At 35.2% G+C, this 19,048-nt stretch overlaps 1 long non-coding RNA gene across 1 annotated transcript in view; it reads left to right on the forward strand.

The window, feature by feature from the left end:
- LOC146760713 (uncharacterized) overlaps positions 1 to 19,048 on the forward strand; it is a 189,085-nt gene that overhangs the window by 95,495 nt on the left and 74,542 nt on the right. Inside the window, exon 3 of the long non-coding RNA XR_014947124.1 lies at positions 15,772 to 15,816. This is a non-coding gene — a long non-coding RNA (uncharacterized LOC146760713). The remainder of the gene's footprint in view (positions 1 to 15,771; positions 15,817 to 19,048) is intronic.

Consider the following 19,048-nt stretch of genomic DNA (forward strand, 5'->3'; position numbering starts at 1 on the left):
CTACATACTTACCTTAAAAATTCTGGGAAGGAATTTCCTGCCCATATGTACTTTTTATATCCCCACAATCTACTTATTTGATTACAGAGAAAAAATGTAAGCAATGGGATTATATAAATAAAACATTTATCAGCTCTCAATTCTAATGTTTTTCTGCTCTCTTATGGTAACAGAGCTTATCAGGTTCTATTATCTGGTGTATGAAATTATTTATACAGTTTGTTTTCCGTAATGGAAGTTATTGCTTATTTTTATTATTGAAGGGAATAACAGCAATACCCAGAGGTTCTTCATAGACCTACTCCATATAAATGTTTCAATATCTCAGAAATATCCTTCTTTCTCTCACTTTCCTTACAGTACATGAGTACTCAGAATTTGACAGACCTATGCAGACTCAAAATGTGATCTTCTGTCAGCTCCCTGGGTCATGCTCTTTCCACAGTGAATTTAGCAGTTTTAAACATACAGCGAGGAACATTGATCTGGTTGCCTTAAAAGTGTCAAATACTGTTGGCAAGATGCTTAAATGTCACAACAATCAAGAGACAAGATCTGAGCACCTTGTGGATGAGTAGAAGAAAAATTTGTAGGCAAAGCATAGGCTGGGAATGGCTCTTAGGTACCTAATACCCTGAGCTTCCCACATTGTTTTTTCCCAAGTCTTATAAACCGGGAATTATCTTAACCAAAAAGCATTATTTCATTTTAAATTTTGCACATTAACTTTAAATCACCAAGTATTCAAAAGATTAATTTAAGAATTCTCTAGACATTTCATCATGACTAAAGACGTCTGTGGGCTAATTTTAGAGCAAGTTCTAAGCAGCACATTCCTAGCAGGAAGTTGACCTAATCATGGAAGTAAATACAAGTGAGCAATAAATACATGCTGAGTAGAAGGCAAGAACAGTAAAAAAAAAGCTGGAACTTAGAAGCTGACAAAATATGAAGATGACTGAAACATTGATTCTGTACATGCAAGTATCATGTGTGACTTGCTGACACTTTTTTAAACAGAAAAATGAAAACAAAGGCTCGTTTATTGGTAGAAACACATTCTAGAATCTTTTGGAATTAACAGAAGTATAAAGAGTTATGAAAGTTAAAAAGAAACCACTCAGTATGATTTGGGGTCGTATAAGCTGTTATCACCTTGGAATGACACTGTTGCACCTTTCATTGGTGGAAAATATTAGTCACAGGTAGCACTGATTAAAAAAAAAATTGACTATATGCCCAACATCCCACATTATTAATATAATCTTTGTTTTATTAAGCTTGGCTATGGAAGGAAAATGTAGGGGCCTGTACCACAAGAATCTTGCAGGATTCAGGTGCTTTGTCATTTCAGAGCTCACTGTAGTAATCAGTTGCAAATCCATCTAGGTAAGCTAATGGCTTGTCAATGCCCCAATTTCTAGAAAGAGAAGTTTATGTGAGACTCTTGCTACCATAAATATCCTGTGCAACAAAGCTAAGATTCATGTTGGTCTGAATTGGTAGAAAATGCCGTATTTTTTTTATTTTTTTATTTTTTTTTTTTGTCAAAATTACCATTCTCAGCTGCTTCAGCAAGTATCAGCCTTATCAGTCAGTCACACAGCTGTGAAGCATGGTGTCTGTGTGGATCTGTAGAAACCTAACAACACCTGAAAACATGTTTATTCTAAACTCAAGACATAAGCCTCTGAAACTAGAAATACAGAATGAATAGTAATATAGAGCTCATTTTAGATCCTTTCTTGCCTTGTACCCTTATGTATCCTCAAGCTTCCAATCTGAAAGCATGGGCATTCAAGATATTCTAGTGGCTGCACTTCACAACTGGAGGTGCTTTCTGAGAACCTGCTCCTAAAACACCCGTCCAAGTGATACTACCTACCAGCTGCCTTCCACCTTCTTCCAGAGCAGGCAAACTGTTTCAATAGTATATCTAAACAAACTGAATTGCTGTGAGAACTTTTGGCATATGGAAAAGTGACCAATATTTGAAATTGAAAGTTTTTTAGTATAGGTTATCTAATTTATAGATGTCAGTGCATGAATCTAACCTAAACATTGATTCAGGGAAGTGACCTATGTTGTCATTTGGCAGACAAGCCTCCAGGAGTGAAAGGACACTCTTTTCAAATTGTATTAGTGTAAACAGAAATAGTAGTTTATGTTTCTCAGCACCCATGGGCAAGGCTGGCACTAGGTTCTGCTCCTGGCGTTGCTCTTGTAAATGACATGAAATATCAGAAGTTGTAGCTTATGTCTAAAGAAAACAGCTAGAATAATTCTTATAGAGTCATATTAATCCCCACTTCCTTCTCTATATTTGATAATACATTTCAAAAACTGATGGACAGATGGCTTAGCAATCATTGTCCATACTTGGTGTGCCTAGATGGAGGCTGACATTTTGAGTGTATTAGCTTTTGCTATGGCTCAGACATTCCCTTTTTCCCTTTTTCTTCCAGGGGATAATAGACCTTGTCATAAACTATTACATCTTCTGCTAAAGAGAAAAAAAAACCTAAAAAACATTTCGCCTTCTCCTGTGGCACAAACACAAACCAGTATTTACAGGTTATATGCATCTAGGAGGGCACTCCTTTTGGATCTCACAAGCTCATGGAGGCAATAATTAAGCTCAGATATAAATCTAGCACCCAGGAAAATAAAGCATGATGTTTTTAGGTGGGATCTTATTCAAAGAAAGTCAAGCTTGCCTGGCGCTTTTGCTGTATTTGTGTTGTTTTCCCCCTGTTTGTCCTCAGAAAGGAAAGCAAGATAGATTGGTTCTGTTATTTATTTATTTATTTTGCTTCAGGAGACTTTTGTGTCTCCAGACAAGCCAGATTAAGGGCTTTTTCCTTTTGTCTGAATCACTTTGTTTCATCTTCCCCTTTCCTGCTTTCTGAGTCAGCCACCAATCAGCACTGCCACTTTCTTTTAAAATCTCTTTTTGGAATTAAAATTCCCTCTGAGTGAAGAGGGGAGGCCATATATTTCCCAACGATCACAAATGGAAAACAATTATCTGATCATTTACTCAGTTATTTTCCGTACACTGTGTTACCGAAATGTGTAAAATAATTCTCGTGGGAGAATTTGGGTTGGTGTGTTAAGCTGTAGTTCAGTGAATTCAGGTCTCTGCTGCGAAGGGATTTCAGGAGTAGAAATACAATATAAGTATAAAAGGAGTGTTGCCACAGCTTCTACTGGATAGCTTGGAATTGCATGCGTCCTAGCTCATTTTAATCATACCTCCTCAAATTCTCTGTCCAAAACATTTGTTTATTTTGCTTGTTTGCTATATTTTGTTAGTTTCTTCACTACTACACAAAGGCAATTGCTTTGCTGGATTCCTGATCTGTACAACATTTAGGATGTTCTTTATGTAATCTTACTAATTGTTCATAGATACAGTGGCATGGTATTACATGATCTCTAACTAAAAACTGAGGTGCAAACTTGTTTTGCTGCTAAGCAAAGCCATGTAATGTTGAAGTGATATTTTGTGTTGTTCTCATAGTTCACCAGTTGCAAAACTGCTGTTTTGTAGCTGTAATTGTTCATAGTTGGACAAATGGAGAAATAAGATCTACATAGCAAAAACATTTCTATATTGCCCTCGCTTTGAACTGTCATTTCCATTTCTCCTATCTGATGCTTTCAGGTGACTCTTGCTCAAGAACTTTGAAAAACTGAATTGTCTGAGCTTATTTTTGAGAACATACACAGATATTTTTAGCTCTTTTAACTTTGACCCCCACATAAATATTAGATCACAAATGATCCTTGGCATCCTAAATAAATTACTTACTGATCTATGAGTGGTTATGTATGATTTCAGCCCATCCAACAAGCTTCAGATTAAGACTGAAAATAATAAATTTGTGTCAGTAGTGTATAAATTCAGAAATTTGAGTTTAAGTGATTACATTGATAATGGCTATAAAAAGGAATTTAATTTTTTGAAGGACTAAGGTTCTACAAAGTATTAGTAATGAAGAGTGAAATTAATGTACAGAAAAGAGAGAAAAAAGATACAAAAAGCATAATACTATTAATTTTAATTAGAACAGGAAGACAATTCTATGCAAAATTATTATACTGAATAAGTTACTGGCAATAAAATTATAGGAATATTCCTGATTTCTGTTTAAGAGCAGAGACTTTAATCCTCTTTTTTTGGTTGTGCAGATGTGAAGAAATATTCGCTTGTTGGAGTCTGTCTCCTTTGCTTGTCACTGCAGGTTCACATCTCGTGCAGGTTAACTTGTGAACTACATCTCTGTGTTAAAACTCACTCTAATTCTGACTTAATTTTTATTGGCTGTATATTATTCTAACATTAGTGAAATCCCTGAAGAATAATAATAAAGCAATACATGCATAAGCCAGGTATTTTCACACAGATTTTTCATGCAGAAAATCTGAGTCTAAAAGAAAGAAAATCATTTGCTAATGGTTACAGGAAGTGAGCCTTGGACCTAGATGATCGGCTCTACCTAGAAACAGACTGAATGGATGAGTAAGCTGGAAACAGAGTTTATGGCACAGATCCTCAACTATGAACAGTGGAGACATGTCAAGATATACTGGCTCAACAGTGTCTGACTATTTGTTTCTACTTCAAAACATTAACTCATGAATAATGAACACTCTCATGATACCAAGTCAAGTTTTAATAGAAGTTTTAATGAAAAAAGCTGCCAGGGGCATAAGTTTTTGATTCAGCAGAACATAAATACATCCTATACATACAAACAAACAATGAAAGTGATACTGCAGTTCTCTGTAGACTCCCCCAGTGGGAGGGACATTGTGCCAGAAAAATGAAGAGACTAAAGAAGTACTCTTGCAAAGTTATTTGCATATTGTTATTAAACAGCCAACCTTTACATAATGAAGGGCATATTTACAGTGCTGCTCAAATTGATTGCTCTAAGGCTGTTTTATGATATTAAAATATTTATAAATAGGCTTTAATTCAGCTTCCCCTCTGTCAGAAAACTCAATGGAAATACTAATTGCCATTTCTCTGCACAGATGAAAGGCAATCATACGTATGTATTGACATTCAACTAACACTATTCCCTAAAAGGTTCGGTTGTTTAGCATGGCTGCCAAATCATTAAATAAGGGCATAGGCTGGTTTTCTAAATAATGCTGACTGTATTGAAAGTGTTATAGGATACACTTGAGTTGTACTATCTAGGTAAATGAAATTGCTTTTGGCCTCTATGGCACTGCCAGGCTTGAGATAAAATGTAATGACAGAAATTAATTTCTAGACCTGTCATGAAAAGTATCTTTCACAAGCCTTGACTTCAGTAAATATAAATATATTCATAATTTAAACACAGTATTCCCTGATGCTATTGATTAAACTGCACTCTAGAAATAAGGTTCAGGCTCAGGTCTTTCTCTTTAATTCATTGAAACATTCTCTGCAGTTACCTTACCAAATGAATAATCATAGCTCAAGACTGATGGGCAATAGGATGCGCTGACAGATTTAATTTCCCCATGTGCCCAGCCTCCTGTCTCTACAGGGCATGTTTAATTTTGCTACGTTTGCTGTCAAAGAACGCTTTCATGTCTGCTGCTAGACCTGCATTTTATGGGAAGAGAAGGGAGAAACGCACAGAGGACAATTATCATAAACTAGATACTGTGACTAACACAGCCAAAGGAAAAAAAAACAGATGTTGGTATTCATTGTGCTCCGTTATGTATCCATTGTGATCAGGGCATCACCTCAGGCCAGTAATCTCCTGGGTACTCTGAAATTCCCTAAAAATGTTTGCTAAGTTTTTTAAAAACAAACACAATATCTACTGTTATTAGTTCAGGAGGTGATCTGAATGACAGTACTTTTCACCGTTTTATTGTGCTTTTTAGACAGACCGATTTAATGCAAAGCGATGAAAACTAGTAGATTTTGATCGTTATTCAAATCAATGAGGAGAAAATTGTTTTAAACGTCTTTAACTCTATTGTTGTTGATGCATTGCTGCTGCTTTTCTGAAGGGAAAATATTTCTCAAAGTATGTGGCATTTATTTTTACTAACTCAGAATGGCATGCTACATGTATAGGCACTGAAGTAAATCATTTAGAGAGCTTAATCTATAGCCATTCAATTCCTTAATTATCATGTTTGATTTGTTAGGAAATGATTAATTCTACATTTTTATTTAGTGTTTAGTGATTATCTTACAGTTTAAGCCAAGCTGCATTTGAAAGGAAATTGAAATGCCACCAAAATCCTATTTATATTACTCATTTTGATCTAAATGAAGTTGATTTAGGCCTAGGTTCACATAAGTTTATCCAAACCAGCAAGAAAACAGCTTAGTAGTGGAAGAAAACAGCACTTATGATGGATATATTCCTAAAGAAGTTTATGTTCTTCTTTAATACCCAGACTCTATTCATTATCTGGAAGATGGAGCATGACTTTTACCATTTCATCAAGTCTTTCCCTTAATTAGAATCACCAGTTGAAATAAGTTTGTTGAGTATTGACTTCTTTGTCTGTACCAGGGGAAGGCTGTGGACATTATGGCTGATTTAGCAAATCAATAAACTGTTTTCCACAATTTAACAAATTACATAGGTTGCTCTGAAAGTTATGCTCCCTGTTTGTTTCCATGGAGTGTTTGCTTCAGATGCACTTCCATGTCAGATGCCATTTGGTCAGACTGCCTCTCTGCTGCCATCTGTCACACCACAATGAAATGTAGTGGAATATCTGTGGGAAGGTTCTCAACCTCTCCTGCTATACCACCAACACCCACCTCTGACACTGTGGGCCAAGATAATAAATCAGAAGGTATTACATTCAGATCACCCTCATACTTCCACCTGTTTAATTGTATTATACCCATTAACATTTTGAATGCAAACATACTAATTATTTATTATTATTTCATATGTATGCTTTTAGTAGGACAGCAAATAAAGCCTTTATATTAGTTGTCATAACTTCATTAAAGAAAAAATATTTTGATTAATTTTACATCCAATTTTTAATTTTTAAAATTTTTTTAAATTTTATATTTTTTAAAATAATTATCTTTTGTTCGATCTGTCTTCAAGCATAAGTTGTTTTTGCTTTTGCCATAGAATCCACATAGATCTGGAAATTGCTCATACAAAGAACAAGACAGTCTTAATGTCTCAAGCTATTTATCTGGATTTATAAAGTCAGTAGTCTCTTTTTAATTTCCTTGTAACACAAACATAGGAGAACAACTGTTTCTTCATTCATATTTCTTCTATTCTCATGTATCATATGCCGATAACATAAGAGATGGAAGTCATATACTTGGGTTTGGAATCTAGCCTGGCAATGAAGGTATGACAGAAAAAATATTCTATCTCCTGAACTGAGCCGATTTTTCCTGACCTCCTTGACAGAGACCAGATCTGGTACCCCACAATCTCACTTTTAGCGTTACCTTCAAACCATCCCCACTTATAAGTTTACACTGCTGTCAGTTTTGAAATATGGTGTTGTGAGAACTATTTACAGATTTTGACAGGGTGCCACAAGACATCTTAGCCTCTTTTTAAAATTGCAGTTCAGAGGAAATGAGTTCTAACCGTGGTTACCAAGCTGTAAAAGCTTTGCTTTGAATAACAAAAGCATGTCACAGAGCATGAATAACGTGGAAATATTCTGCAAGATACTAGGCTAAAGAAAGGAAGCAGAGGCCTGGAGCTGCGAGGGGAGTGCGCTGCAGGGAAGCACCTGGAAATTAGGTTCTTTAGAGCTTTGCAGTCTGGGTTAAAACATTTGTAAATTTGCTAAACTTTCTGCTCTTTTCGAGAATTCAAGCCTTTCAGAAGAATAAGAGAGAAAAAAGTATTAAAAATTGCTAAGAAGTTCTTGTAACACTTTCACAGGAGTGAGTCATTTGCTGACCCAACCTACTTAGAAGTCTGAAAAGATAAGCCTGAAACCATGGTGGAATGGTTTATGGATGCAGTAATTGAGTGGTTTTGACTGGAACCCAGAGTTACAGAGCTGTCTTGAAAATAAGCAGTACAGGAAAAGAAAAGTTAGGGTACATATTTCACCATTTAGAGATCAAAGTTGCATCAGGGGTAGGATCAGGGCTCAGACAATTTTTCAAGAGGTAGAAGAGCATTGATCTAATAGTGCAACATAGTGAAAAACTCAGTGGCAGCAGACTGTAGCACATGAAGGAGGACCAAGAAAATTCAGCAAGATGGAAGAACATTTTGCTAAGCTGAGCAGAAACACAAAAAATGCAATCACCATTTATTATGTACCAACAAGTACTTCTATGTCAGACTGTAGTTGATGAGAACCGCAGGTAGCTTTGCTCAGTGAACACTGAATTAGAATTCTGAGAGTTTTTTCTGGTTCTGCCAGTGAATTAAACTGAGATGCCGGGAAAAATATTTATTTTATTAAGTACGGAATGTAGAAAGGAACGATAGTGTTGTGTTTCACTTCTACACTGGGCTCTCCTGATTAACTCAGAATTTATAAAGCACTTTGAGATGGCACTCAGTTGAAAAAATGTTTCAGAAAGAAATGAATGTAAATACATAAGACTTCAGTGTGTCTGTCCTAGATTTTCAGTAATTAAAACTGACAATATATTTACTGTATGAACACTGATAGAACTATTCCGCTGTATAATTAAAAAGAAGGGAGAAACAACTTTGTCTGACAAGTAGCTTGATAAGTCATGATTTCATTCCACAGTGTGTCTGCTTTGCATGCCTGTCATTACAGCGTAAGTAACTAATTGATATCTGTACAGTAATGTCCCTACTGGGACATTAAGCACCGCAAAAAAAAATACCTTTTTGTCAAACAACAATAAAAATACCGATGGAAATAGGGTAATACCTATTAATACCTATTAATACTTTTTAATACCATACTGAATGTAGCCGCAACAAATGAAGAGTCTTGATGTGATTTACAGTTGTGTTCACTGTTAGCATTATACTAAATTATTTTTGCAACCTACTCTCAGAGTCCCAAATTGCCTTTTTTACTGTCTGCATTTCTAATGATGGTTGATACATTCTGGGGAAAAGAAAATACAGATCTCTTCTGTCTTGATTTAGTTACTTGGCTGAGTTCTTTTATACATTCAGTAGCAACAAGAACACCCTCAAAATTCCGCTTTTGCAGTGTTGTGGTGGAAATACGTTCTAAGAAAAGAAGAAATCACTGTTATGGGTAGGAAGCTTTTATAGTCGTAATTTTACCTCTCTGTTGTTTACACTAAAAATTGACCCAATGTCTGAATCTGTGTTTATTAGAAAGATCAAACAAGTTTCTGTGATGTTTCAGTTGGCTTTAATGAAAGCAAACTGACAAATACATAAAACATGCTATGCATAGAACAGAAATGCTAGTGATTTTATAAAACTTGTGAATTGTAATGTTTAGGGTATATCTTTCAATTTCTAAACTTAGCAGTTTGAAGAAATAAATAGTATCATTTAAATGGAGACCAGAGCAACCATACTTTTTTCTGTGGGTTTACTTAGTTAAAAATGTGTTTGTTTAAATCATAATCAGCTCCATTATATGCTGTGTCAGTTGACTCTGTAGATGTACATTATAGCATCTCAAATCTGTGGGGTTAGAGGAACATGACAAACACCTAAGTATCGCACATCATAATGTGCTTAAGTTTCTATAACTTAGTCGGGAATTTAGTAGTTACAGCTCTGAATTTTATGTAGTATGAAAGAAAAATGAATGGACTTAATCACAAACACATAAAGACGTGTTTTCATCAGACTGACTTTTGTGCTTTATATTTGCTGCAGTTGTGTATTAGTACTTAAAGATAAACCTAATAGGCTGTATGATGCCGTGGCACAAGAGCTACAATACTAAACAGTTCCTCAGCAATATCCCCAGAATTCTTCTGAGAACCATGTAAGGAACCACAAAAGTGATCCTAAGCAAAACTCCCTGGCCAGGAGTCAGAACCTTTCAATATAAACCTTTCCATATTTACTTAGGCTAAATTTCAATTTCATACTAGAGTATAGAAATGTGTATAGTATTGAACTAGCATGGAGTAAAAGAGGATTAAAACAGTGCTGAGATGTGAGCTTGAGACAGACTGAAAGGTTCCGTCAGGCCTTTTCCTCTTTTGCCAAAACAAGGTCATTTTGCTTCAGACACTCTTCAGTGTCTACTCTTAAAATGTTTTAAGTAAGAAATAAACTTTTCCTGTAACAGATAGACCTGGGCAATAAGACATGACCCTTCTGCATCTTATTGTTATTTACACTTTTATGTAAGCATTTTGATAGAGTTAATTGCATTATAAAATGCAATTTTTCCCATAGATGCTCCATCTCATTTAGTGTACTGACTGGATAGCCCTTACTGAGTGGTGGTCATTCAATGGTGCTTGTCATCTTCACTATTTCTTCACTGTTTCCCATGTTTGTTTTTTTTTCTATATGCTATCCAACTCCTTCATTAAATGTAGAATTAAAGTCTGATTTACAGTATTCTACAGTATTCATGTCTAAGTTCTCAGGAAATACAAACTCATCAAAATTTATGTCAGCCCTGTGAAGGGACTTGTACTACTGTTCCATTTTGAACATGGGAAACAAAGGCACAGGCATTCTGTTCTGAATTAGCCTTTGGTGTCTAGCCTGTGGGGGGAAAAAAAAAACATGGTACTCCTGTATATTTAATATTTTTGTCAGTTTATCTGTTTACAGCTCTGTTGCCTATAACATTTGCTATACTTCCTAGTTAACCATACTTTAGCAAATCTGTTGCCAAGTATTAGATTAATATTATTACCCTGAAAATGAGGAAGCATCTGGAAGAGAGAGTAACTTGCTGTAAGGAAGAAAGGCTTAAGTGCACCTATTAATAACCAGGGCTTCTTCCAGTTTGAGGCAGTGATCATAATTGAGTAACAGTCCTTGTAGCTAAATTCCATTTTCATACAAGAAACAGAATGAAATTGAATTATACAGTAGGATCCCAGAGTCTTTGGAAACATTTATCTTAGAAATGATTTCTCATATTCAGACACTAGGGAAATAAAATTTTGCAGATGAGAAAGAGAAGTAAGAGCAGATAGAAATTCTATACAATGATCCTCTAGCCTGTAGAGGAATAAAGAAAGGGTGTTTTAAGTGATTCTGTTCAACATAAAGACTTAGTAACTCTGAAAAGGTACATACAAACATTTTGGTGTAGTGTGGATGTGATGAGAAAAATCAAAATCATTACTCTGTATTAAGAAATGAGGATTTTGGAATATGAAGATTGTTAGTCTGCAGACATACGTGCATTACTACTATAATGAGGAACTATCGATTTCCTTTTAAAGTAGTTTGGAAGAATAGCATACTAGAGACTTCAAAGAGGAAGGTGGAAAAAGGATGTTAAAAAGCCTACATCTCTGAGAGAAACTGAGAGGGATGGTATTCATAGTGAAGCGAGGATTACTTTTTAAATATGATTAGAATATGTAAATTAGGAGGAGGAAAAGGACTTTCTTTTTATGTGCAATCACAGTTTAAAGCTGAATCTCATCTGAGTTCATTCCTGACTAGTCTGGCTATCCTTATGTCTTTTTTTTCTTGGGACTTGAAGTACGCAGTTAATGGTATGACCTCAGGAAGTTATTTATTATTATTGTCTAATCTCAGTGTAACTGGGAATTGATCACCTACAAACAGGTCTGTGTAGTCATCTGTCTTGTGACATGCCATTCATTGATCAGTGACTGCAAAACTGGATCTCCTTCCTAGCAGTCTCTGCTTCTCTCTGTCTACACAAAGTTTCTGGCACTTGTTTTTTTTTCATTCTTGGAGTCTCCTTTACTTTGGCTGCATGCCAGGCTATAGGTCACAGTGACATCATAAGCAATATTTCAAAGCATTTGATATATTTTTTTACAGGTATTGGTAAATGAGAAATATTGTTCATTATGCAGCCTGTTTGCAATTCCATGACCATTAAAAAAATGTCATATCACAAAACTATAGGTATCTTATGTCCTGTTTGTTCAGTCATTTATTATACTTCAGTCGCTTGTCTCAAAATTCAGACAAAATTAACCAATAACACAAATGTTCACTATTCTTGTTGATGGGGTTCATTAAGAGATGAGGGTCAGCAAATCTTAATCACCCACTTCTGTAAACTCTTTGCAAATCTTGATTCTCTCCCCCTGTAAACTGTTCCCTTTAGCACCAAGAGTCTGTCACCTTAGTGGGAATACTCCCTGACCATGCTACTAATTTTTCTCTGCAACACTGGCAACACCTACAGAAACCAACACACTTTTACCTTGGGAATCAGCTCCTGAAGTAGGGTACCAAAATGAGAATGATCTTCTTGAACCCTAATGTCATAATGCAGTCTTACTCTGTAGTGCACTTCTTGCCAATTTTAGTATTCCTGGATAATATTTATTTAAATTTGACTGAGCTGTGGGGTCACAGTGGTGGCAAGAGGAGAGGCAAGCAGTTCTGAGGTGTTAGCTGATAGTTATAACTGAATGATAGATATTAGTCTTATGTTCTTCTACCAGAGAAGAGACCTATTTGCATGGACTTCAAGGCATACAAGCCTTAAGAACCCTACAGAGCCATATTTTTTAATCATGTCACATCTCAAAAATTATGTGAAATTTCTCATTCCAACTAAAGGGAATTTTGCCACCTTTTTGAGAAAGCAAAAGAGGAGTGGTATTTTTTGTAGTTTTTAACATTATAAAACTAGTTTTAATTTATTTCTAAGTTCTCATTTTTTATATATACACTTTGAAATTACTTTTGCATGCTCACCAATTTTCCTAAGTCTACTGCTTCTTTTAGGTTAAAGAGTGTAAATAATTTTAGATGGTTTTAGATTAAGTTACTTCACTGGTAAAAACTAAGCTTGTCGAAACTGACACAAACTAAATTAAATGTAAAATGAAAGTCTAAATGAAGTACATTTGAAATGCCATCTAGCAGTTAGTTACATCAGGTACTTAGTTCTTAGGCTTCCCAAATATTGCCAGGCCTCTTTTATTTCTGGAAAATTTACAAAAACTGTTTTGTGTTTACATGTGCAAAATGGCAGCGTTTGGTACAAAAGTTCATATGACTGATGATTTTATGTTCTTTATGTTTTAAAACTGCCTAGAGTCACTTTCAAAAGACCTTTATTTTGAAGGAGAGAACACCAAAGACATTCTAAAACGGAAGCCTCTTGAAAGAATGTCACATTGCACCCCTAAACTTGAAAAAATACTTTTACCTATTTAGTAGGCAAATGCAAGACAAAATAAGTATCTTTTTAATGTGGCACAAAGCAATTAAAATTATTGTTAAATGCTCAGAGATCATATTTTCCTACCCTTTTATCTACAAAGCTGGTTTGTGACCAAGGCTAAATGAAGTATATCATTGTACTTCTGTGTACGTGAAGTGCACACCAAGGCACAAATATGTTGTTTGAGCACTATTTCTTTCAAGAGATGGAATGAGATTGAATTATGCAGTCAGATCCGAAAGTCCTTGGTAACTTTTCTCTTAGAAATGCTTTCTCTTATTCAAAGTCTTGTCTTTTTATGATTAAATAATATACTCATTTGCAGCCATGGGATGCCTGTCTCCACAGGTACTGCAGGAAGCCGTGGTAGGTTCACAAACTAGAAAATCTAAATACATATGTGCCAGGGAAAAAGTACAGCACACTTGAGCTGACAGGCAGAACAAATGTTTGCTAATTTTCTGTTGGAGGATTTGCAGTTTTCCACTTGAGCTGATGATGCTGAAATGAGAATTTTCATTTTTTAAATCTGACATAATTTATGAGGAAGATGTGCAGTAAATATTTCAGTGGGAGTAGGTTTAAAATTAGCTGAAACTGAAAAGATTTTAAAAGTAGCTTCTGTCTTTGCAGGGATTAACTATACTGTATGGGCACAGATGGGTCCATAATGAATGAATGACCACCTTAGTAAAGGCCTTCCTGTGAAAAGAGCATGGTATGAGATTTTCCGTCTGCAGCTTCCACTGAAAATCTGACTAATGTTAGCCATAGTGTCACCATGAAAGGGCTAATGTATTTGACAGGAATATGTATGATTAACAGTCTAGGATCAGTTCGTGGTAACCAAATTTGTACATTCCCTGCAGCATATTACCAGTAAAGATTTTTTTTTCCACTGCAGAATTCTTTACATAAAGTTCAGTCTCACTTCCAGACCCTCTGGATATTCTCCTAAATTCAACCCAATGAACACCAGAATTGTATCTGTTGTACTGATGGCATGACACCAATGGCCTTGGTTTCTAGGGGAAATTGTATCTTTTACAGACACCAGATAAAAAGAAAAGCCATTATGTTTTTTGTTGTACTTTAGGCTTTTTCCCTTGGAGATGCAAACCAAGAGTGTGTTATCTCCAGCAGCAGGATAAGGGTGACCTTAGCAGAGGGCTAGGCAACATGTAAAAGATGACTCAACACATTTAAGAAACATTTCACTTTCATGGCCATGATCTATTGGCATGGGTGCTATGAAAAGAGAAAAAGAGATTATAATTAATTTTTCAAAACATAATCCGATGTCAGAAAGCTTTCTACCGCTCTTGGTTACAATATGATACATTCTAAAATACATTTAGAATATCACAGAATACTCAAGATGTTCATGACTTTTTCTTTTATATTAAACCAAACAGAGTTATAGCCTACGTTAAATGAAATGCAAAGTGGTAAGATACAACTGCAATGTTTGTGCAAACAGAAAAAGGGAGTAGGAGGTTTGTCATAAGATCAGGTAGCGCATTGCAAAGGAAAATGTGTAATAAACTATTTGATCACCTTCATTACGTGTATGGGGTTATGAAAGAGCTTCCCTGTAGTTATGGCTCTCAGTGAATAAAATATTAGGTTGTATTACTCAGAAAATGGTGCTGAGAAATTCTACATCTACACTGATAAGGAATTCTGCTTTTTTTTCCTGTTCTGTTTTAAATATTAAAAGACTATATGCCTGAAAAATGTAAGATCTCTTTATTAATTCTAAATAAGAAAATTTTGATCTTTCCTACCCAATTAGCATAATATTAGCATATATACTGAAGAAAATTCGATGTTACTATGTCCTTAAAAGTGCAAGCTCTTAGCTAACAGCACATATTTTAACAGAAGCTTGTAACTTAACAGGTACTGTGCAAAGACTTTATGTATATATTGTGCATAAATACATACTCCACTTCAAAACAAAAGTCTGTACCAAATAGGACAGAAACCAGAATGGAAAGCGATATCATAGGTGACTGTAAAGTCTTTGAAAGATGTTCTTTAAGCATCTTCCCTTTATTTGAGTGATTCTCACACTCCTGGAATTGCCCTACCTACAGTTCTCCATATGTCAAATATTTCCTCACTTCTCACATAAGTTTGGAGAACGCATTTTTTCTTTCAGTGATGATACGGACCAGACAAAGTAATGAAAGCTAGACATTATTTACTTCAGAGACTTCAAATAAAACTTGCCTTTAAAATGCTAAACCAACCTGAAAGTTTGTATATCTGCCCTAAGATTTATCACCTCCTGGATCTGAAAAACGCCTCTCTGTGTCAGCCCCATTTCTCCCTGACAGTGCCTACTAAATGACTTAATATAGCCCTGTTTTGTATTCTTATTTGTACCAGTTTTGTACATATTCTTATACTGTACTGTCAACTGTACTAACTCCCTGTTTTCTTTGTTGTTTTTTTTTTCCATAGACCTCTTCTAGATTTAATGAATACTTTCCAACTTCATACACAAAGGTACAGTAACTTCTCCATATTGATAACATCAGTGCTGTGTTCTGAATATTCATATATCCTGAAGTTCTTAATTGAAGACTTTATATCTGTCACCAACTATTCTCATGCTGTCATAAACAATTTATACAGTGGCTTTAGAAAGCTGTGAAATGTTTGCAAGTAAAGGTAGAATTCTTCTATAACAACAGTTTCTGCCAGGGCTCAATTCCAAGTCAGCGCTTTCATCCTCCAGTGTTGCCTAACATCAGTGAAGAAATCCTGAATTGCTGCAATGCAGCAGATATATTTATTAACTTTTATTATTATTATTATTATTCTCTTACATTTGAAACAAATAATAGAAGTCTTTTGTTTGCTTGTTTGTTTGTTTGTTTGTTTTTCCATTCTGAGAGTCAGAGAACAGTTGGCTATGGTTTACAAGCTTCTACCATATGATGTTTAAAAGCCATTTAGATACATAATTCATCTGTGAAGGCAGTTGGCCGGCCCTTTAAACTTCAGTAGTGATTGTGTGTGTGTTTTGTGGGAAGGCAGTCCTATAGTGAATGTATGGCTACCTCTTCATTATATGTAGTATTAATAAGTCTGCCACCAGGACAGTCTGTTATAATATGTATCTTGAATATGAATACATCATACTGGATTTATGCTATGGAGGGAAATTTCTGTGGAAGATGATGAAATAACCTGATGCAAAAAATCTAGATTGATAGTGCTTTCATGGCACAGAAAGAGAGAGGAGACAGTGTAAAGGAATGCTGCAGAATGACTGCAGTATTTTCTGTGTATAGTAATACAAATAGTCTTTTCTGGATTCTTTGTCTGTATCTGTTTCTAACATTACTTATTTCCTTGTAGTTTCTGAATGATCTCCCCATGATAAAAAGCTCATTTTTAGATGTCTTTAAACATACATTGATATTCCAGGAGTATTAGGAGCACTCCTGTGCTGCAGGTCATATACTTTACCTACCAGTCCTGGTAATCAGCCCTGAATGATCTCTGGAATACCTTTTAACCCCTCCAAGTTTCTCTCAGGAAGTAGAGAAAGGAACAGTGAAAGTCCTTTGAGAAGAGGTCTTAGAAAAAGCAAGGCAGTTCTCACAAGAGAATAGGTCATATACACAGTGATACGCTCAGATATACAAGGACTTGAGGCAAGGAACTCAGCAACAAACAAACAAACAAAAGCCACAATATTTGAATACATTAGAAACTGAAGAGGTATAGATTGGTCAGGATTATTCAATTTCACTATCTTTTATTTTTCGTGACAAATTTCAGTATCATGTGGATACATAATATATCCTTTCTTTGACTTTAACCAAAATCCTTTTCAGGTGGTTGAAGAGAAACTTTCAAGCAAGATTATTAGTTCTACTTATATGTAACAAAAGCATATCCACATACTTGTCTTTGTTACCTCCCTCAGCACAAAAATAATGCCACTTAAGGATTTTCATCTTTTATCCTCCATTGTCTGAAGAACATACAAAGTGTTCAGTTCTCTCAGAAGGGAAAAGAGCCATGATAGCCTATTAGCTCTGACCTCTATAAACTAGCTTTTAATCAAAAACCTTACTATCTATGCTCTTGTAAGCCTAATGTAGTGTTTCACAGCTGACAGCATTCAACAATGCTTTTTTTTTTTTTTATCCCATTCTTGTGTGTCTTTTGGTATTATCTATTTATTGTTGTACAGACAGAGATCATTTCGTATTGTTCCACGGACACAGACTGTGTAGAAGATGGTCAGACTACATGATCATAGAGCCGTAGACTTTGTGGTATCCACAGAATTAGAACTGAGTATGAATGACAAAATCTGTTTACTTGAAATGGATTTTCTTATTGAGACTTTCATGTATTCCATACCTTTCAGAAGAAAATGATAATATTTGAACTTAATTTTTCAATTCATTAGAAACAAAGTGCAGTAGCTTTAGCCAATTAAAATTCAACAATTCATATGCACATCTAGGGGCATGTTGCTAGTAGTTTCTGTTACATCTAGTAAGAGCTTTTGTTATACAAACAGTGATGAGAAGATAAGAAATGTGGAAGCATGTACTTCAACTTGAAAAAGACTTTTTTTGGTGTTTTTACAGAGATGCTGTGTAGTTTTGATCTGATACCAAGTATACTCCTGTTTCTGTTCTTCTTGTTTATGATTACCAGTCAAAAAAGGGTTCAGACACTATGAAGAAGCGCAGTACTGTTATAACACTTGGTCATAAGAAGAGATCTCTGAAGAGATATTTAACCTAGTTTAATAGAAACTGAGATTTAGTTTTAGTTTGCTTTTTCATTTAAAGTTTTATCAAAGAAGAGCAAGATTTCATCACTGTTGTCAGCCAGTCTCATAAATTCTTTATTATATATACAAACCATCAAGAGCTGATAATTTCTCCCATCTTTTCTTTAAGTATAAAGTAAATCTTATACAAACAGACAAAAAAACCCCACATTATTTGCTCTTCCCCATTCCTCCCCCTGTGCAGTGCTGTGACTGTTTCTACTACTCTACTTTATCATACTTTTTATTTCCCATCCACTCTTCAGATAACTTCAACATCATTCTTTCCATTCCATGAGTCCTAAGCTTTGCAGAAATTTAAATCCATCTGTCAGGCTTTGGAAAGTTACTTGTGAGCACAGCTCAAGAAATTTCTTTTGACTAAAGCAATGTCTGAAACATAAAAACTATTTTCCCAAGTTAGGTTGCTAAGAACTTTGTGGATTATTATTTTATTAAGAACCTGATCCTGATATTCTCTTTCTTATAGCAACAGAAAACTTAAGCTAGCCATTACAAAACTTTTCCTGGGAAGAGCGCTGTATGATTTGAGAAAGAATAGAAGCAGATATTCCAACTTACCACTAGTATCTCTCCCTACAGTTTTTTAGTAGCTTACCCCTTTTTAGTTCCAGTGCATGCTTAGTCATCTCAGTGATCACACAGTGCTGAAAACCTGGGTCATCATAAAGCATTGAAAGTATCTTTCTTTAGTGTACTTCTCATTATCATTCATTTACTACTAATCTCTGAGACTGAAGCAAACTCTTCAGAAAGTACAAAGTGTTCTCTGCTTTCTTAATAACTCTTCAGGTATACCATCGTCTTGGCTTTGCCCTTTTAAAACTCCTTTTCAATCATTAATACCTTACATTCTTTGTAAAAACAAGTTTTTTACAGGCCTGGAGACTGACATTCCTTGCTTATGCTCAGAAA

The sequence above is a fragment of the Coturnix japonica genome, chromosome 5 (assembly GCF_054131305.1).
Source record: "Coturnix japonica strain WE chromosome 5, WE-NBRP24, whole genome shotgun sequence".
NCBI classification, from domain to species: domain Eukaryota; kingdom Metazoa; phylum Chordata; class Aves; order Galliformes; family Phasianidae; genus Coturnix; species Coturnix japonica.